The sequence below is a fragment of the Cryptomeria japonica genome, chromosome 4 (assembly GCF_030272615.1).
Source record: "Cryptomeria japonica chromosome 4, Sugi_1.0, whole genome shotgun sequence".
NCBI classification, from domain to species: Eukaryota; Viridiplantae; Streptophyta; class Pinopsida; order Cupressales; family Cupressaceae; genus Cryptomeria; species Cryptomeria japonica.
In genome coordinates this window covers 566,733,817-566,755,726 of record NC_081408.1, presented here as the reverse complement: position 1 = coordinate 566,755,726, position 21,910 = coordinate 566,733,817, and positions in this window count along the sequence as shown.

Genomic DNA, 21,910 nt, shown 5'->3' with positions numbered 1-21,910 from the left:
CCTTTCCTTTGTGGCTTTCATTCCATTTATATAATCATTTTACCTTCTTTTATGTACATTTATCACATTTAAATTAATTTAGAACACAAATATATTACATTGTGGCCTTCTGTGCAAACTTTGTATTATATCCATATAGGACGCTAGCGCATCACACCGTTGTCCATAATCCATGTGCGCGTCCTTGTGCAGAGAGTTATTAGAGGACATGCAGAGACATACTACATCTTAAGTGGAAAGGTTGGTTAGTGAGTCTTTGAGAGGTTGTTATCCGCCCATCAAAGAGGTTCATTTTTCCTCCTCTACACATACATTTCTAGGAAGATTCATGAAGGGCTAGTAGAAGCAGCAAACAAGCCCTTGTAAATTAAGATGTTCTTCCTTGTTGTCTCATTTAATTATTTTCCAGCATAAGTATGAGTGGAGCCCTGATCTTCAGCTCAAATTTTATGATAAGCGGGGTATGGATTTCCCCATACAGAGGTGGTGCCATGTATGGGACAAAACATGTGAATTGGTTGACTATGTTGTATATCATCAATATTTTGTGATGAAAATTATGTCATGGTTGGGTATGGTACTGAGTAGAATCCCAACTAAGGTCATGGATTTTTTGAGGCCCAAAGAAAATAGATTAGATGATGAGGGGAGATTCAATTTTGCTAATTGCTTTCCATTTTCTGACTATACCATAATAAGGGTCTATGGGTGCCCCCAACCCCCTCACAAATTGCCAGTTTATGCCTTTTATAGGTTAGGCTTTCTTGAGTTTATGTGGCAGATGTTGTGGACACAAAAATTTCACTTGGAAAAGAAGAAGAAAGGCTTTCTTCTTCCGAAGTCCACAAGGTTTGGTGAGCTTGTAGTTGGAGATAACGTATTGACCAGACTGCAAAATTAATTAATAGTTAGATATGCATTGAGATATGGTAAGAAGAAAAACTTTGACCCAGAAGGATTCATAGGTTGGCTCAAAGCCAAAATTAAAAGAGGATCCTTTGATCATGATTTAGATCTGAATGAAAATGTAGTAAGGAATTATCTTACCATGGATCAATCCCTTCAAAGGAGGAAGAAATGGGCAATCCTCACAAAAATTGAGAATGATACAAGGGCTAAGATCCCTAATTTCAAGGATTCTTCTCTAAGGAAGAAGGCTTGTCGAGAGGATTGAGAAAATGTTTGAGAAGTTTGAGTCTATTTTTATAGGGATTTACAACATTGAAAATGATAGGGCCCATGAGGAAACAAGGGGGCACATTACAAGAGATGTTTCAGAGTAGAAGATACCGCATGTGTAGGAGGCCAAGGTGGCAGGGATGTTATTGAGGAAGAAGTTGAGCAAATTTTCTCCTCACCTCCTAGGGATGTGCAAATCATTAAGGAGCCTTAGAGCCTCAGAGATTTTGGACAACCTCTCCCAATTGATAAATGTGAGGATGAACGAGCAATTTCTGCTCATGCAATTATGATAGATGAAGATTTCATTAAGAGACCTGAATTCAAGGCTCTATGGTTACAGGTGGTTGGTCCTCCTGAAGGTGTCCCAAAGATTCAATCTCTGAATAATCTTAATTTAGATCATGTAACCCCACAAGAATCCAAAGAAATTGTTAAGGAGAGTGGGATTTTACTTATACCGGGTTCGAACCTAGAAGTAATATTTTTGTTAGACCAAATAAGATAGCGACCAGACCCTACTTTTGTTGTAGAATTTGAGAAGGATGGAGGTTATCGTGGGTCAGGATATAATCCTACTCTCAAAGCACTAGCCCAATGGGTGAAAGCCCCAAGCACTGACAAACCTAGAGTCTTGATTGGAGTTGAAGAAAGGACAGGGGATGGGGCAATTATAAGAATTTTCAAGGATACTTTTGTTGTTGAATTAGTAACATTGTTAACGCATTCAACCATGTTTTCTTTAGATGTCGTGAAGTTGCAGGAAAAAGAAAAAATGACATTATTGCAGGAGAGAGTAGAGATGCATCAATCTTATACACAGGTTTTAGTTGATAATTCTCAACTGAGAAAGCGATTAGGAAAGCAGGCGATTCCACCCCCTCCTATGATCATCCAACAAGGGGAATCATCGAAGGTTGTGGAAGAGATTAGTTTTTTAAAGAAAATAAATAAATTATCTTCGACAACAGATACATGCTAAGGACCAACAAATTTTGAGATCAGAGTTAATGGCAAAAGGCAAGGTTGTAATAATGATCAAGGGAACCTTGTCACATTTGTTGAGATCAATTTTGAGAAGAATTGAAGATGTTTACAATTCTTTTTGCATTCTTTCAGAAGGGGCTACTCAATGTTCCAAGTTTTTGATTGACTTAAAGGATATTTTTGAAGGGTGGAAATCTCTAGGGCCAAAGACCAAATATTTAACTATTGCAGTCCAATACATGCCCAAGCCATCTCAACCATTGGCATATTTTTGCAAAGCTTATGAATCACTTGCTAATGAGATTCATTATTTAGAGGACAAGGATGGAGCAATTAAGGAAAGAATGCAAAGTTTTAATGAATTGAAACATTGGACCATTCATCGCCTTCAAGCTGAGAGCTCAAAGTTGAAAATCCTTTGACGAGTGGAAGAGGCAGTATGAAGATATAATTAATGTTGTCATTCAGAAAATAGTTGATAAAGACTATATAAATGAACCCGCATATTATTCATCTATTGATAAGCTAATTGCAACCGATACAACATATTCAAGGTTTGTTGTGAGTGTTAGAGCAGTTATCGATGCCAAATGCAAAGAGGCTCCAAACCGTGTGTAGTTAACCAAAAGTGTGGAATGGCCAACGAGTTTTGCAATTCATAGTTGGCATGGGAAGTATTGTGTTATTATGAATGTTTGAGGAGGTGGCTCGTCGACTAGGATTGAAGAATATTTGAAGGAGACAGTTATGCATTTTGTTAGAGGCATAGCATTTATATTCTCAAGGTGCGGTAATTTCTTGCTTTGAAGTATGAAGATACTTTTGGCATATTCTTCAATGGTGTAATGTAATTTTGACATGCATCATCAACCTGAAGCTTGTTTTTCTCATTGCTTTCTATAAAAGGAATTAAGGGCTGATCAACAAAGGGTTCTGAAAATTTTATAATTGGCATACACTTGAAAAACAATTGTTCTGAGCATAGGTTTTTAATGTTGTCTAAATTGTGTATCCACAAGCCTTGAGTTAATAAAAATCGCATTGTGTTTTGTCTCTCTATTTTATTTTCTTGTCTTTCATGATTCCTGTTTATCAAGGATGAATGGGTATTGCCTTTGTAGTTATGTGTAAATGTGTAATTGCATAGTTAAGGTTCCTTTCAAGGAAAAGATTAAACATTTGCTATGAATTGCAGTGGATGATAAAATGATAGAGATTCCATAAGTATGATTCATGGTGGGGTATGTAGATATTATTGTAAGGTATCTTTAGTTGGGAAATTGATTGTGGGATTGTTATATTCAGGAAATGTTGACTCTGTTACCTTAGGATAAGCATCAGTTTGTATGTTGTTATGATATTTCAGATACCTCCTATTTGAAAATCATTAGAGTTTTATTTTAATTTCAATTTCATATGTTGTGTATTGTTATTTCCTTATAAGCCGATGTATCTTTCATATTCTATGAGTTGTGTGTTTAGGCAATCATGTATGTATGTTGGCTTAGAATTCTGAGAATTATTTGTTTGTAAGGGATGTTCTGTATGAATTGTGCTATGTGAATATCATGTAGGTCTGCCCACCTAGGTTTTGCATAGCCCAAAGTGTAGAAGAATTCCTTTGTCCTTGGAATTCTTGTCAGTTGGCCATCTAGCTTGGAATGGTAAATGCAATGAAGCTTTGAATCACTCCCATTTTTACTACTAGATGGAAAAAACCAACACAATTATGTTTGAATTTACAAGTAATGCTTCAATTGAAATTCTTTCGATCTAAAAGGTTTTGGTCAAAACCTTTTCATGAAAGTGTTTATGTGTCTACCCATGTGACAATATAACCCATCTTTTGTACCAAATTAAAAAAAAAAACACCAACTTTGAATTTTTTAAAAGTTATTAGGTACTTTCATGAAAATATGAAAACACCCTTTTGTAGAGCTTAAAGTATAGAATCCAAAAATATTTTTTTGTATACATTTTTATTATGGTTTTTTTAATATTATTGTTCAAGTGTTGTAAATTGTATCCCTTCACAATTTTACACTCATTTTGGGCTCACTTTGGTGGTTGTGCCTTATACCCTTGATTCATGCCTAATTGTGCTTAGTTCATGGCAATTTTCAAAAGCTCAGTGCAATCCCTTGTTGAGAGAACTTTACTGTGGCCTAAAATATTAGGACTAGGGTGCCTAGCGCCCATGTCCTCCTAGACTAGGGTGCCTAGTGATAAACTTATAATTGACCATATTATTCCATGATTTATGACACTTTACCTCATGTTTATAATTTCCTTCCAAGTCATTTTCAAACATTATCTTAGTTTTATGAAGCATTAACTAGGATTAATGGTGTTTGATATGCATTTGTATGTCTAGCTAGTTAATGCTAAATAATGGTAAAATGTTATAATAAATAGTTATTGTTGAATGTAAAGTATTTTAGGAGGATTAAAATGTTGTTTGTGAGTGATTTGAGTAATTCATGCAGCTAAAAAGTAGAAGCAACACGTTGGTAATTGACAGATGTAGCAGTTAGCTGGAAGTGCAAAAAATGTCAAAAAATTAGTTTCAGTAAAATGGGCATATCTCACTTGTTTCTTAATGAAATTAAGATCTTAAAAGTGATTTGGAAAACTTAAAATGAGATATAAAATTTTACAAAATCATTTGAGTTGATTCACAATAGTTAAGAAGAAGTATTAACCAGAAGTTGATTTAGACAAACTAGTAGATTTTCAGACAACAATTAAGGATTGAGTTCTAATACAACTTGGACTCTTCTACCTCTTGACAAGATTGTTTATTTGGAAGTTATTGAAGAAAAAGAATCATGGAGAAACTTGTGGAAATAATAATTTATGAATCATAAGTCACCATGACATATTTCTCAATATTTTCAAGTGTAACTATACATTTTTAACCATAGTTGCATTGTAAGAGTTTGAAGAGGATTTGAACTCTTTCAACTCATTTTAGTTAGATATTTATTATCAATCATTAATAGAATAAGTCGTCTCCTTAATATTATGAGAGAAATGACATTTGTAATAAGTTGTTGAGTTTGTAATTAATCCAACTCTCAAGCCTCACGTATAAATTTGAGATCTTGTTGAGTTGTGAGAAGTTGTAGAAAGAGTATCCAGTTAGTGTTGAGTCTTGTTAATGGTATCTATGTTTAATCAACAAGTTTGGTTTATATCCATGTAATCTTTGATTTACATAAAGAATATAATTTGAGCAATGAAGCATGTTTATTAAAGATACAATGTTAATGATAGATATTGTAGCAACTCAAGCAAGAGCCACCCGAGGAACTATGACTCCATTGTAGTTTAGCTTTGCAGTAGTTTAAATTTTTGTTCATTATGCTTTATTGTTAGTTATTAGTTGTTTAAGAGAGACTTTATTTCCTCATATTTGATTTCATTAGTTTTAGACCACTCTGTATGTAGCCACTGTTGTTGTAAATAACCAGTCTGCCTACAACCACTGTTGTGTAGTTAGTTTTCTTTCCAACATTATTATGTTTTCAATTTAGTTTATTGTTTTGGGTTTATTTTCTATACACAACTTATTCTAAACAACTTAGAATGCTTCCCTAATGCACATACTTTCCCGACATCATCGAAGAAGACACGTCTCTGGGTTGATAGACAAATGAGCTTTAAAAATGAGTTTGATGACTACTTAGTAAGAATGTTGTATCCCTTAGTTGTGGTATTATGCCTAGTTATTTAATAATTGTTAGAGATATTATCCAATTTTCATTATGTTAAGTGATTATTGGCTTAAAAGGGAGTATGTTTTAAAAAAAAAATGTTTGTTTTAATTAAGTTTTTGTCCCAAGTCCATTAGTGCGTGCAAATGAGATTTTAAGAGTTTACTTAATGACTTTGAAGTCTAGATAGAGGCCTTTGAGTTTTATTGCTAATTTTTTTGAGGAAAATGAAGTCTTTTCCTATATTTTTTGTTGAAGAAGCTGAAATCAAAAGAGTTTTCACGTGAGCAAAAGAGAAAAATAGGTTTCACGTTTTTAGAGGGAAAGAAAGCATTCTACATGCCTCCCTTCATGCATTCAAGAAAAAATAAAGACTAAAATAAAGAAAGCAAAGTTTTCAATGGTTGATTCATGAGTTTGACCCTAGTTTACAACAAAAGAACAACTCCTACAACTGCCATCAAGGGTTTCATGGATTTTCTTTTCAGGTTTTCAAAATGTTTGCATAAAAATCTTGGACTTTCAGTGAAAAAACATCTTTGGGCCACATGTAACTAGTTGTTGCATGATTGCAAATGCATGAGAAGAAGATTTGTGGAGGCATTCATGTTTTACAAAGGATTTTTTGAGATTGAGAGAATGCAAGCATGGAATACAATCAAGGGAGCAACTGTGTTTTAGACATATCTCAAGAAATACAATATGGGTTTTTGTAATTTTTTGTAAGAAAGAAGAAAAATGTAAAATAAGAAAACCCAATAAATTTCTTGTGAATCCAGTTCATATTTTTTGATAAATCTTCACTAGTCTGAATAGAGGTGCCATGAGTCTAAGAGGGGTAGTTTTAAGAGTTGTAAGGACATTTTGACAAATGTGGGATGTGCCTATTGGATAGGTATGCACTTAAGAATCAATTTTAACCCTTAAGGACTCAGTTAATGATAGTTATAAGGTGTTTTTTTTTTTCGAAAACTGATTTTATCTAACCCCAAGAAGGTTGAAGACAAAAAGACAATTGTTTCAGCATATGGAGAGCATTGAGGGGGAGTTGGTGAATTTCTAAAGTGATGGAGCAAATATAGTAGTTGATTGAAGATATTTTCCAACAATTTGCAATCATTTAGGAGTAAATTAAGTAGCCTAATGAATAGGACAGTGGTTAGGAAATAATTTTCTTCATCAAGATACCTTTTTGGACCACTTTTCAAGCCAAGTAAGTAGGGAAAATAGATTTGGATGACCAAGAAGACGAGCATCAAGTAAAAAACTTCACCTCTTTCTTTCTTTGCATTAAATGCAAAGTAATGATGTAACAACTGTTGTTATCTATAAAGAACAACTTCTTTCATGTTAAAAAGTTAGTTCTTGCTCTTATTTTTGCTTAGTATTGTAGCTTGTTCAAGATCTCTCAAGCATAATCATAGTATTGTTACTCAAAATTAGCCACTTCATGACTTAAATAAAATTATAATTTCATGTTTGAAAGCATATCAAGACTTGTACCTACCGTTGCAACTTTTCAATCAATGAATTTGAGCATTTTGGTCTTCTCCAACTTGTTCTATTGTGTGCAATGTGGTATACCTTGTTATTTTAAAGATTTCATTTAAGGAATTATTAAGTGAATATTTTATTCCATGCACCTTTGGGCAAAGGATCATATCTTGTGTAGGTAGTAGGATGTGTTGATGTTGAAGCAATTTCTATTTGTGAAGAATTATTCATTTGCCTTCCTTTGCAACTGTCAAGACTAAAACCTTTTTATGAAATTTTGATATATGAGTATGTTAAAGCATGAAGTTGTGCACAAGCAGTCAAGTTATTGAATGATTGTGTGTCTATAACAACAATAGTGTAGATCTTGAGAAATCATTTACAGCGCATCACTTGCTTAGAGTTTGGTCTTTTCATTTTAAGCTTATAAGATACCCATAGCTTTAGAGGTCATCCAATGTTTTAATGGATTGTTGAACTTAGTTTAATGAGGGTGTGAATCTCATTGACAACAATTTTTGGTATGCCTAGTGGGACTATTTGAACTATACTAGTTCAAAAAAAAAATCATACTTTGCTGATATTGGTGTGTATGTCAGCAATATTTGCCTTAGGAGGCAAGAAAATCACACACCTGGCAACTTTGGAAGAGCATCTACCAGTTTCAAGTAGACAAGTGCTGATATGTACTAGGTTATTACAAGAAAATTTGGATTTTAGCGAGTTTCCAGATTCTATGAATGTTGAAGTATGTCCTGATTTAAAAGAAATATACTTTATTTTTCACCATTTCATGAAAACATTACTCCTACACCCTCTTATTATCCATATCAAATTGAGCATACTGCTGGTTCAACCCAAAATGGCTCTATAACAATAAAAAACCAACAAGTTTCATATACTTGCCAACCATCCACCCCTACTCAGTCTTCTTGGGAGCCTACCATGCATACAACTAGCCTCAAGAGTGCTATTTTGTTTTGAATCAACAATATTGACATCCTAACCAACTTCAAAATGATAAAAACATGGAGATTGCAAACATCAAAAGCCTATTGCTAGATTGGATTAAGCAACTGAATGAGATCAAGAGGTAATAACAATATGATTTGTAGCATGTAGAGTTGGCTTACTAGGCCTATCTTCATGAGCAGTAGTTGGAGGCACAAAAAAGGCAACATGAGGAAGATCTTGCAAGGAGGGTGGTTGTAATATAAGAGCACATGAAGCTTTTGTTGGCTCAAGCAAAAAATGTGGAGAATAAACCAATACTTCACTTTCAAAATCCATTCTTTGAAGAAAGGGTTCATGAGCATAAATTTCCAAGTTTCAGGCAAAGTGAGCCAATTCAACCTTCAATTAAGTCTTCTAAAGTTGAAATCCCAAGTTTTAGAAGTTTTCATCCTTTACAAGAGGCTATAAATGTAAAAATTCAACCCACTACTCAAGAATAGCCTGCTCAATAATATTTCATACCTCAAGAAACTCCTCGAGCTTCTCAAAATCCTCTATTAAGTCAGTCTCCTTGTCCTACCATCATTCACCTTTATCTAGGAGGACCTATTGTTTATCAAGACAATTGGTTTAGTAAAAAAATGAGATGTTTAATGAGCCTAAAGAAGAGCAATTCACTGATGACAAACTTGTACATCAAGTGGAAAATGAAAAATTAGATTTGTTGCAAGAAGGAGATGAGCAAAGTCAGTTGAACCAACAAGATAATGAACAAGAAAAAAATTCTCAGCATGACGTTCTGACTATTAAAACTGATGAACTTCCATTTGTTGTTGAAAACGAGGAAAGTGTTTCAATTCCTATGCCAATAAATCAGTTGGGAAAACATGATAAGAAAGAAGAAAGAGGTAATAAACAAAGATTTCACATTTTTACTTGACGAGATTCCTTCTTTCACTAAGCAGGATGAAGAGAATACAACTATGGTCACACAAACAACAAGTTTCAAAGAGAAAGATGGAGTAAATCATTGTGATGAGTTGCTAGCCCATGATGATCAATGTAAGAATGCAACCTGGACTTATGAAGAAGACCTCAAGGATGATTCTTTGTTTGAATTTAAAGAAAACTTGGAGGAAAATATGTTTTGGGATGAGTTGGAGGAATTTTGCTCAAGCTTAGATGTCAAGCTAGTATCCCATAAATTAGAAGATCATGAGCAACTTGAGCAAGATGAGGAACAAGAAGTTATTTTACAAGGTAAGGGTTTTGATATTTTCTCATATCTTCAAGAAAGTTCTTTTAAGGTCGAAAGAAAACATGTTATGCATGAGGAAGATAACAAGAAATTTGAGGAAGATTATTTTACTAGCATAATAGAGGTGTTTTGTTCAAAACTTGAAGATGAATCGACACTTCCTAAAGGAGAAGTTTGTGAGCCCATGTTTCCACTTGAATCACATGAAGTGAGTGATTCCAATCATCAAAATGATGTTGGAGAGGCAGTCTATCAACTAAAGACCATCATTGAGAGCTCAAAGTTTGTAAAATCAAGAGGTTGTCCTATAAGGTATCTAGCCAAAATGGAGGCTAACAAATCATCAAAGATCATGCTTGGACCAAAGTATGAAGCTTCAACTGAAGAACAACAATCTCACCTCATCCACTTCAAAATAGCAGTATGAACAACCAATATAATTGGGTACTTGTGAGTTTGTTTTCTTTCTTCAAGAGTCATTGCAACAAATGGTTAATCATTTACCACTTCTTCATATCCTCTTGACTAATCACGAACATGACAAGCGTTGCAAATTGGAAAGAAATGTAGCTATTTCAAGTAATCAGTTAATGGTTTTCTTTAAATAGTTTGGTCATTTGGTTAGTGTAGGTTAGGTTAGGTTTTCAAGTTCGATAAGTGTTGTAGCACATTGTTTTGTTGAATTTTTAGTTCCTCCAAGTGCTAGTGCACATTTTTTTAGTTTAAGTCAGCTATAGGAGTTGGTTTCAATTAGTAAGCTTGTTGTATAGGAGTTTCAACAACAGCTTTAGGTCTGAGTTTGAGTTACTTTCAGGTCTTTGTGACTCCATCGCCCAATAGATGTTTTTAAGACTACTGGGCTCATTATATTCAACAAGCAAACACCCCTAAGATGTCACCAGAATGTTATCTAATATTCATTTTGTTAAATGATTATTGGCTTAAAAGGGAGTATGTTTAAAAAAATTTAATGTTTGTCTTAAGTTTTGGTCCCAGGTCCATAAGTGCATGCAAAATCTCATGAAATGAGATTTTAAGAGTTTACTTCATGACTTTGAAGTCTAAAAAGAGGCACTTTGAGTTTTATTGCTAAATGTTTGAAGAAAATGGAGCCTTTTCCTATGTTTTTGTTGAAAAAGATGAAATCAAAAAAGTTTTCACATGAGTAAAAGAGAAAAATATGTTTCAAGTTTTAAGGAGGAAAAGAAAGCATTCTTCATACCTCCCATAATGAATTCAAGAAAAATTAAAGGCTAAACTGAAGAAAGCAAGGTTTTCACAGGTTCATTCACGAGTTTGACCCTAGTTTGCAGCAAAAGAACAACTCCTACAACAACCATCAAGGGTTTCATGGATTTTATTTTTAGGTTTTCAAAGTGTTTGCATGAAAATCTTGGAGTTTTGGTGAAGAAAACATCTTTGGGCCGCATGTAACCAGTTGTTGCATGATTACAAAGGCATGAGAAGAAGATTTGTGGAGGTTTTCATGTTTTACAAATATATTTATGAGATTGAGGGAACGGAAGCATGGCAAGCATTCAAGGGAGAAATTGTGTTTCGGTCATATCTCAAAAAATACGAACCAGGTTTTTGTAAATTTTGAACAACAAGAAGAAAAATGTACAATAAGAAAAGCCAATAAATTTCTTGTGAACCCAGTTCGTATTTTTTGAGAAGTCTTCACCAATCCAAACAAAGGTGCCAATAGTCTAAAAGGGGCAGTTTTAAGACTTGTAAGGACATTTTGACAAATGTGGGAGGTGCCTATTAGATATGTATGCACTCAAGCATCAATTTTAACCCTTAATGACTCAGTTTATGACATTTATAAGGGTTTTTATGATCTAAAACTGATTCTATCTAAGCCCAAGAAGGTTGAAGACAAAAAGAACAATTGTTTCAGCATAAGGAGAGCATTTAGTGGGAGTTAGTGAGTTGTCAAAGTGATGGAGAAAATATAGCAACTAGTTGAAGATATTTTTTAGCCATTTGCAAGCATTTAGGAGCAGATTTAGTAGCCTAATCAATAGGACAGTGGTTGGTAAAGACTTTTCTTCATCAAGATACCTTTTAGGAGCACTTTTCAAGCCAAGTAGGGAAAACAGAGTTGGTGACCAAGAAGATGAGCATTAAGTAAACAACTTCTCCTCCTTTATTTGCATTAAATGCCAAGTAATGATATAACAATTGTTGCTATCTATAAAGCACAACTTCTTTCATGTTAAAAAGTTAGTTATTGCTCTTATTTTTGCTTAGTATTGTAGCTTGTTCAAGCTCTCTCAAGCATAATCATAGCATTGTTGCTCAAAATAAGCCACTTCATGACTGAAATAAAATTGTATTTTCATTTTTGAAAGCATATCAAGACTTGTACCTAATGTTGCAACTTTTTCAATCAACGATTTTGAGTATTTTGGCCTTGTCCAGCTTGTGCTATTGTGTGCAATGTGGTATACTACGTTATTTTAAAGATTTCATTTAAGGAATTCTTAAGTGGATATTTTATTCCATGCACCGTTGGACAAAAGAACATATCTTGTTTAGGTAGTAGGATGTGTTGATGTTAAAGAAACTTCTATTTGTGAAGAATTATTCACATTCCTTCCTTTAGAATAGTCAAGACTAAAACCTTTCTATGAAATGTTGATATATGAATATGCTAAAGCATGAAGTTGTGCACAAGCAATCAAATTATTGATTGATTATGTGTCGAGAATAACAGAAGTGTAGATCTTGAAAAATCATTTTTGGTGCATCGCCTGTTTAGAGTTTGGTTTTTCCATTTTAATCATTATCCCTTTCCCTTTTCCTCAGCAAGGAATAGTTTTAGGTGAAGTACAAGGGAATCGACCCTCTCTGGAGGTTGACCTCTTCTTATAAGATACCCACAACTTTATAGGTCATCCCATGTTTCAATGGATTGTTGAACTTAGTTTAACAAGGGTGTGAATCTCATTGACAACAAGAGCCTTACATCAAGCATTCTTTTCCCTTGGAGTAGGGTGCCTAGAACCCTTGTCTAGCCATTTTGGCTCCAAAATTTAAATTTATAAAATCAAATTTGCAGGTAGTAGGAAATCTTTCCCTTATGTCGGCCTTCTTTTAGAAATTAAACTCGAAAAGGTGTAAGTTGCGTATAAATAGAACCCCCTCTCTCATTTTAACATATATAATCACATATCTCCTAACACAATATTGAATTCTTATGAGAATTCAATCAAGCATCTTCAAGGCAATTAAGGAGATGCTTGCGAACAAGTATTCAATCATTTAAGCTCAACAATCATGATCAAGTTTTATGTTCTCCTTCATGATGAAGGTGTTATTAACACCTATTAAGCCACATCAAGTTGTATAGAGGCTTCAAGACAAGGGGTTTCACATCAAAGGTATCATTTTTTATTTCAAGCATTTCCTTTAAGGTTTTTAGCCTCTGCCCTACCAAGGGTAAGCTCCCTTTCATCCAACATTGTTGTAGTAAAGGTGAAAATACCAACATAGGATTTGACTTAGGCAAGCACCCATACAACATAACATTTTCCCCTCTTCTATGTGTGTAGTTTATATATTCAATAATCAAAAGTTGTAGAATTGAGGAAAGGAGATTGAGATGCATAGTTCTAGACTATGAAAAAGTGAAAACCCCTAAACTATGTCAATTAGCTCACTTGTTCAACAATTTTAGGCTGAGTTTTAGAGGGAAAGATCTATAGAACCTCTTGATCCGAAATTTGAAACCTCAACTAATAAAGACACCTACAAGATTAGGGTGCTTATCTCCATTATCCAAAAAAAGTATCTCTAGATTTAGTAATAGGTTCTTCTTTGCATCCCATTTCCAAATTTCTTGTTTTGTGTTTGCTTCTAGTTCCGTATCTATTTGTTTATGCTAAATATTATCAATTTACCATTTCACGTATATCTTGCATAATCACAACAAAAAAATAATATATCCAATTACATCAAATAAAAGGGGAACAGTTAATCAAAGTGTTCAACTCTCCTTGAGGACTGGAGTTAAACCTAATTGATCGTTACTCTAATGAAATGATCATAAATGAATATGGTGAATGAATAAATTCCTAGCTTGCATTTCTAGGCAAAGGATCCATTTTCCCAACATTTCAATTGTAAGTGGGTTTTTATAATCAAACATGAGGTTGATTAGAAATTAAAAAAACACACATCAAAACAAATCCAAGAAAATTGAAAAATATGGTGCACTAGAGGAGAGAATCATCTCTAAAAGGATATAATTTGATTTTTTGAAAATGATAAAAAATTAAACAAAAGTTGATGTCAAATGAAAACTATGATGTTATGGTGAAGTTTGACTTTACAACATTACTACAAGAAAAATATTTATAAATTGTTTTCTCATGCATGAGATATTGAATTTATTTAATTGGAGAAAAAAATCAAGGGAAAAAAATGAGTTTGCTCCTTTTTTGTGGTCTCATTGACCTCATTTTTTTTTTGAAAATTTCAACAATTCACATTTTGTTCATATATACAAATGTAATATTTTATTGGTTTACATCATATTCAAAGTTTAAAACATAAAGACCAATTTTATGTGATGGGCGTTAAAAAAGTTTGTGTTAGTCATTTCTTTTATAAAAGTGTGTCACAAGTTTGTTTTTCACCCATAATAGATATTATTTATATATGGATATATAGATGATGAATATTATGTTTATTTAATAGAAAAAAGTATTTATGGAGATAATTATTTTATTTATGATAGGTAAAAAAAAGGGAAATTTGGAAGGGTTCTAGGGAATGGGAATAGTTTATGAGTAACTTGTGAAATAGTATTAGGTGATGTTAGAAGATGATTAAGAATAGGTTTCTACATTTTGCCCCTCTTTGAAATGATATTAATGGTATTATGAAATAATGGTGTTTCAGAGAAGTATATATAGGCACCAAAATGGAAAAATGAGAACATGCCCCAAGCACTAGAATTATTGAATAAATGTAGGGATGCTCCCTCGAGAGGATAGTTAGGGATGGATAACACAAGTGTCCTCTCAAAATGGATGATACTAGATGGGTAGGAGTTGGATAAAGTTGGATAGGAAGATGGTATTGGCTAGGAAAAGAGGTGGAGAAGATGAATGACCATTAAGGTACATGCTAGGAATCTATATTCTGATCAACCTTGATGTTTGATATAGCATATGATAGGATGCACCATGATATAGAAAACCATGAAGATATTATTGTCGTGTTCTCCAAGATTGACTCAAAGCAAGAAGTAGTCACAAGAAGGCATTTGACATAGAACACCAGTATATGGAAGACCATGATGTTGGTTGTTGAAAGATGCAGCAAGGACCAACATAGATGAAAATCAAACTTAAAAGATGCACAAGAAGATCTTGCCCTAGTCAAGCTAAAAACTAAATATTGATTGATGATGATGATGATGATAGCCTTGTTGATGTGGGAGTGATATGTCCCATGAACAATGTAAGGATTCAAAATGGTACATCTGGATGATGATTGCTTTGAGGATTGAATGGAACTTGTAGCAAGACAAGGAACAAAGCCTATAAATGTTTTTGGATGGGTGATAAGTTGCTTGGTAATATTTTGTTTATTTATTTATACTTTGTTGGTATATTTGGAGGGAGAGGAGTTTAGGTTTTGAATTAGGAGTGAAGATTTGTAATATTTTGACATTTGGATAGGATGCCTTTGGGTAGTCTTGTTCTTTCAATGCAAAATGTGTTTGTTGTCTCAATGTTATGACCAATGATAAGGGAATACCAAGTCTGGGAGGAAGGATGAGTTTGTTGTTCTCTTTGCATGTGTTCACTGTCTTGGTATCTTATCTCCTTGTACTATTCTTCAATCTCGCTGCTCTTTGACTTTTCATGTTTAGTAGCGGATAAAGAAAAACAAAACAATAGCTAAGGATTCATGATGGAGGACTCTTCAAAGTTTATAAGTCTAGACACTCCCATCATTGCCATTTGCATGTGATAACTGTGTTTTGAACTGCTCGTGGAGCCTTTATATCTCTTTGTAGAGGGCTTCTCTATCTCGACTGTTTTAAATCTGTTTTGTAGGTTCGTAGTGCCAGGACCTTAGGGTTGCTCTTATGCCTGTCATTGTTCTACATACCATTGAGACTGCTCTCAAGGTCTGTCTTTAATGGACTGCTACTCATATCTAAAAAATGAAAAATGCTGCTATTCAACCTGTTCTCTGAGAAAACAGTCCCTTAATTATTTTTGTTGATGTAGCCTCCATACGGGTGTCTTAGCTAGGTTAACATATGGAGGCTCTAAGATAAAGTCAATGTTCTTTAGAATGCCTTTTTAACCTTTGGCAGTGATCATTGTCACTGCTCACTATAGTCTTGTCTCTATCAAAGTATTATTCAAGACTTACTATTACTATTGCTTCCATGACCTCTGTGACAGTCATTTTTGAGTTCTAAGTCTTTGTAATAATGCTTTTTCTCTTTCATCTTTGGTCAATACTCCTTTCAAGGACCACCCTTAATCCTTAATGACTGCATCTTGGTGATCTTTTGGACTGTCTTGAAGGCTTGTGATTTAGTATGCATCAGGCTTGTAATGACTTCTTACTTGATGTTTGTTCTTGTCACCACTCTCTAAGACAATCTATTACCATACCAAACTGCCATTTTTATTGATCATGGCCTTGTCAAATGTTCTCTTCTTAGTAACTGTTACAATGACAGAGGTTGTCTTCCTCCGTGGTAATATACTTCTTGGTGTTTGGACTGCTTTTTGACCATCTTTACTATAAAAAAGCACCATCCTATGAGATTTTGTGCTTTACAAGTGTAAAGATGAAGAAATGCTATTTGGAATCCCTGACAACCATGGCTTTGCTCTATTCAAAGACTGCCATACAAAATATGATTCCTCTCTATCTATGTGATGACATATTTTTGAGCTAACCTTCAATGGTGCTGAGATCTGAAATATCTCAATGTTTTGACACTTTTGTCATCTTTGAGCATGTATTTCTTGAATTTATTTGTAGCTCTAATCATTCTCTAGACTGTCTTTTTCATTTACACCATGACCTCTGTCTACAAAACTTGCCTTATCTCTGCTCATTTACTATTATGCTCTTCTGTGACACATAGGGTTGAGGAGATTAACCTAAAAGTTAGATCCAATGTCTGCAAAGTGAGTTTTAGCAACAGTTCTGTAACTAAACTCTGCTAGAGCCCTTTGTAACTATTCTTTGAAGCATTAAAAGGCTGAATTATATGAACTGCTACAATAATTTTGAAACACTCAAATCTTCAAAAGAAAAACCTAGAACATTTTAAGAGCTTGTGTAAATGACTTGAGATGGAAGGATGGCAAGAACAAGTAAACCTGTTTTGTATGATATGCGTGGCTTTGCATTGGTTTCTTATAGGCTCAAATAAAACTTCTTTCACATGCATCTCACTGGTATTTGTTTAGATTTAATTCACCGTGGGAAGGCTTATGAAAGCTTTTAAGCTTTTCATGTAATAAAATTGAAGAATTGCAAACCTTAAAATAAAAGGTATTTGATATAGATTTTTTACCCTTTTATTCTTACAAACAATCTCTCTAAACCCCCAAAATAAGGCCTGGTGCTCATTATAAGGCTATTTTTGCCTTGGGAATCAAAAATAGGCAACGGTTGTATAACCATTTTTATAAAAAAAATGAGAACTTCTTTTGAAAACATCATTATAATACCAAATTTTTTGGGACATGAATGAATTGTGAATTGGATGGCTTAGAATGGGTGTTGGGAACTTCTGGCAGCAAAGTGCAGTTTTAGATTTTTTAAAATTTGAAAATTTTTAATTTGATAAATTTATAAGCTATTTTAATGGTGATTTGAGAAATTTGTTGGGTTTTTGGTTTTTTGAAATATTAAAAAATTCAAAATCGTTATGTGAATTTTTAGCAAGAAATATATACGACACATATTGGAGAGTTATGAGCCTAGTGACTTTCTATTGTTGTAGTCTTTATACCTTGGATTTAGTCCTATTGAGGGAACATGGAATAGATTCTAGACAAAAGATTAACTATTTACTAGAATAAGCTCATATATAACATATTAAGATTCATAAGTATTTGTATTCAATTGGTATATTATGCATATCTTTATAGCTCTATATATTCATATCATATACATTCCTTTAGGTCTTTGTATACATTAATTTATATCTTACATTTCACTCTACTTCTATGTATTTTTACTCTCTATTAGTGACTATATCTCCCGATATACTTATATCTACAATATGGGATATGACCCTCACCGAGTATTGCTAGCCTACATTCTATATTTCAAATCCCATGCTTTGCAAACTTGATGTGGCAAGATGCGGTAAGATCTCTGAACCTTGATAACATCACCCCCTCTTCAAAACCTTGACTTTTCCTCACATAAATGTTGTCATGATGGAAGAATCTCTTTTTATATGTCTTGAAGGGTCTCAAAAATTGTCATCCCATTTCTTTTTCACCAAGTAAAGTTGGCTATTGTGATTTTGGAGTTACACCATTTGCATTTCTTTTCATCAAGTAAAGCTAGTTAATGTGATTATGGAGTTACACCATTTGCTTTTTTTTCTTACAAAATCATGGTAGGTATTTGAATGTTCTGTGAAAAATGTTAGTCTTCTTGTAGGATACTGGTAATATTTGTTAACCTTAAAGTACCAAACTCTCTCAACTAATGGGACCAATTTCAAGTTTTATCTGTCTACTGTTGTAACCATTGATACTGATCACACAATTCCTCACTGCCTCCTCTTTCTTGGCTATCCAAATCTTTCATGTCATCATAATCTATGGATATTTGGATGAGCTTTAGCTCTAAAGTGTCCATATTAGCTTTTTTTGGGGCAAAAATATTTGGCCACTACAAGAATTATTGGTATAAACTATTGATTTCTCCCTCTATATTATTTATTGTGTTAATGTGATTCTCCAGTGTTGAGTGGGTAGAAACAACCTCTTCCATTCCTCATCCATTTCTTTTTGGAGCTCTATTGTCACTTTCTATTTTATGGTGTCCTTTTGCAAGGTAGCATCTTGAATCACTTCATTTGTCAACATCCTTAATCACATTGGGAGTGGTTGTGACGAGTCCCCTTTAAGATGAGGGAACTTATCCTTTATTTTCTTGGCCATTTCTTTTATCTGATGAGTTATTGCTTGTTGATTTAGGATTTCTTCTCAGGATGCTTGGTGAAAAATGTCCCCTAGTTGTAATTTTGGCAAAGGGGAGATGCTTCCTATATCCTCTTGTGATCCTACAATCAGTAGTTGGACATGTTGTGAGGAAGTCATTGGTTGAATCTGCTTCTGAATGGACAAAAGGTCCTTTATATGTTGCATTGGAGATTTTGTAGAGGGAGGTGATCCCACAATACCAGGTTACACTTTTTGGCCAAATTTGACACTGAAATCAACATTTTGAATAAGATATTTACTTTCTAACACTTCTAGGAGCTAAACCACTAATAATTTTGAAGATGAAGTAAACTACTAATTTGAGAGATTTTTCATATAGATTCTAAATATATATATTTTTAAAAATAATTAGAAATAAATTGTACATATTGTTATGTAACTTTTACTAACTTAATATTTATAATAACCAACATTTTTTAGAAGTGGCATTTATTCTGTAGTGGATAACATTTGTTATAGCAAGAAGGAAACTCTAATTTTTTAAATATAGACTTGTCACACCAATATCTAGTGGATGAATATTTTTTCATAATTTTTTGCTACATATATATATATATATATATATATATATATATATATATATATATATATATATATATATATATATATATATATATAAAATAATTTTTGAAGTCAGAGTAATTGTAATTTGGACAAAGGTGTATTCCATAATGCATAACTTTTTTTGTATGCATTTGAATTAAATTCCTCTTTTTGTGTTGAAATGAGGATATCAATACCTAGGGAATAAATATTTTTAACAAAAAAAAATTTCTTTTTTTCAAATTTTCCACATGTGCATAATACAATCCTTAAAGCTCTATGAAAAAACTACATTCATAAGAAATAAAACATAAATATATTAATAAAATTAAATATATTAAAAATTATACTATTTGGAAAGCTTATAATAAGGACTAGATGCTTGTAAGAAAAAACTTCTAAATAAATTCATTTGACCCCCCGAAAGCTAATGTAAAAGTAGTTTTTTATCATCATTTTAATAGGTGTGAAGGAGACTCCATTGTAGATATGATCTAAGAGTGGAGAGGTTCTATCCAAGAGATTTTGATTTAAGAGGCTTTGATGTAACTCTCTTCAATTAAAAACTGCAAATGGAACCTCTCAAGGCTTAAATCATTATATTTTCTAAAAAATGTATTATTTTAACAAAAATCAGGATGTACCAAAAAGTGTAACCCAATATTGTTGGGAGGTGTATCTTCCTTGCACAACTGTTGGTATGCTTTTGTAGTGGCTTTAGTGATCTCCACTTGTATCGTTTGAGTGATTGTTTGTTCCAACAACAATTTATCTGGCCCAGGGATAACTTTAAGAAACCCCCTAGGTAAAGGTGTAAAATTCTTGGCGAATCTTTCATTATTTTAGTGGAAAAAATTATTTTTTTTGGCGAATTTTTTTATTTAATAAGGAAAAATATTAAATTTCGATGGTGAATTTTTCTCAATTGCGTAAGAATTGTACGAAAATTAAGGTTAAATTTTCATTCTTTTTGGGAAATTTTTTATTTTATTGGTGAATATTTTTCTATTGCATGAATTTTTTGGAAAAATTAAGGCGAATATTTCATTATTTTGGGGAGAAAATAATAATTATATTGGCGAATGTTTTTCAATCACATAAAAATTGTAGAATAATTAAGGCGAATCGTCCATTACTTATTGGAGAAAAAAACTAATATAGAAAACACATCACATCTTAGTTGTAAATGTCCTACATATCTGTATGAAATCTTTTAGAAAGCTGCTTTTTTGCACGTATGAAATGTTGATCGAAGATTCTCTACTATCCTTTTTGCATAGAAAACACTACGCCTGTCAAAGGAAGAAAAATATGGAGGATAACACATATTTAATATTCAATGAGAAGATGCCAATATTAATCTGTGTTGAGGTTCGTGAGTCATGTACAAGTGTTAGGACTATTGAAATGAAATCTTGCATGTGGTATATTTTATATCAGAAAATGACAAAAAAGTACATCTCACATAGATTAATATAGTATGTGGAATAATCCAAAGTATAGACCTAACAGTTAGTTGTCGCCACTTCGCAAATCAAGATATAGGGTTATTATTCGCATGTTGCATTTCACAATGTAGAAGATAGAAGTTATATCATTCGCGTGCTGCATTTCAGAATGTAGAAAATAGACATATTTCAAGAGATAAGTTTTTAGGAAGTGTTGTTGCCTTGCTTACAGAGGTTTTAAAATGAAGTGCATAGAAGGTGCAACTAAATTTTGACATAAGGAGATATGGTTGAAGGTTTGTAGATGCCATGAAGTAAAGCAAATTGATGACTTGCATTGTAGTTAGAGGGATTTTAAAATAGCCAGAGGTACCCAGACAGATTTTAAAATAGCCAAAGGTACCTAGAGGGGTTTTAAAAGGCTTGAGTGCAACTATAGGCTTCGACTACATTTGCAAATAATTTTGATCTCTCTACCAACCACCATTTCCCCCTTATAATGGGTAGAATGTAGAGAGAAAGCTAGGTGAAGACACAGGAAATGTGATTTCGGAGTCAAGCATCCCTACTTGATCAAAACTCTCAAAGTTCTCCCCTACCAAGAAATGCAATGAGAATCTTGTATCCTGGTATCCTCTGCGTCAATAACCACAAATGTGCAATAGTGGCATGGCTCATAAGGTAGTTCGCATTTATGGAAGCTTTCTATGTCTCAACACCAAAGCTTTCATGTATACTGGCCTGATAGTTTTACGCATCATATACATGCAATACATGTTACACATTCTTGTAAAGGGCCAGTAGCTTGTTGCATTCCTTATGATTATAAAAGGAATACCAAGGCTATAAAGAAAGGTTATAAAATTTTATTTTCTCCGAGGAGAGTAGAAACACAGATTTGTCTTGTCTATTTGTGTAGGGTGGTTTCATGGTGAAAGAAATTAGAATGTACACTTTCTCTCAGTAGTTTTTCAATTACTTAATGAATAGGCTACTATATTGTTGCTTAAGATTGTCTCAATTTGTACTTTCAGAGGTTACATGAATGATGAATCATAATATTAAGGATATTTTGTTTTGTCTTGGCAATTT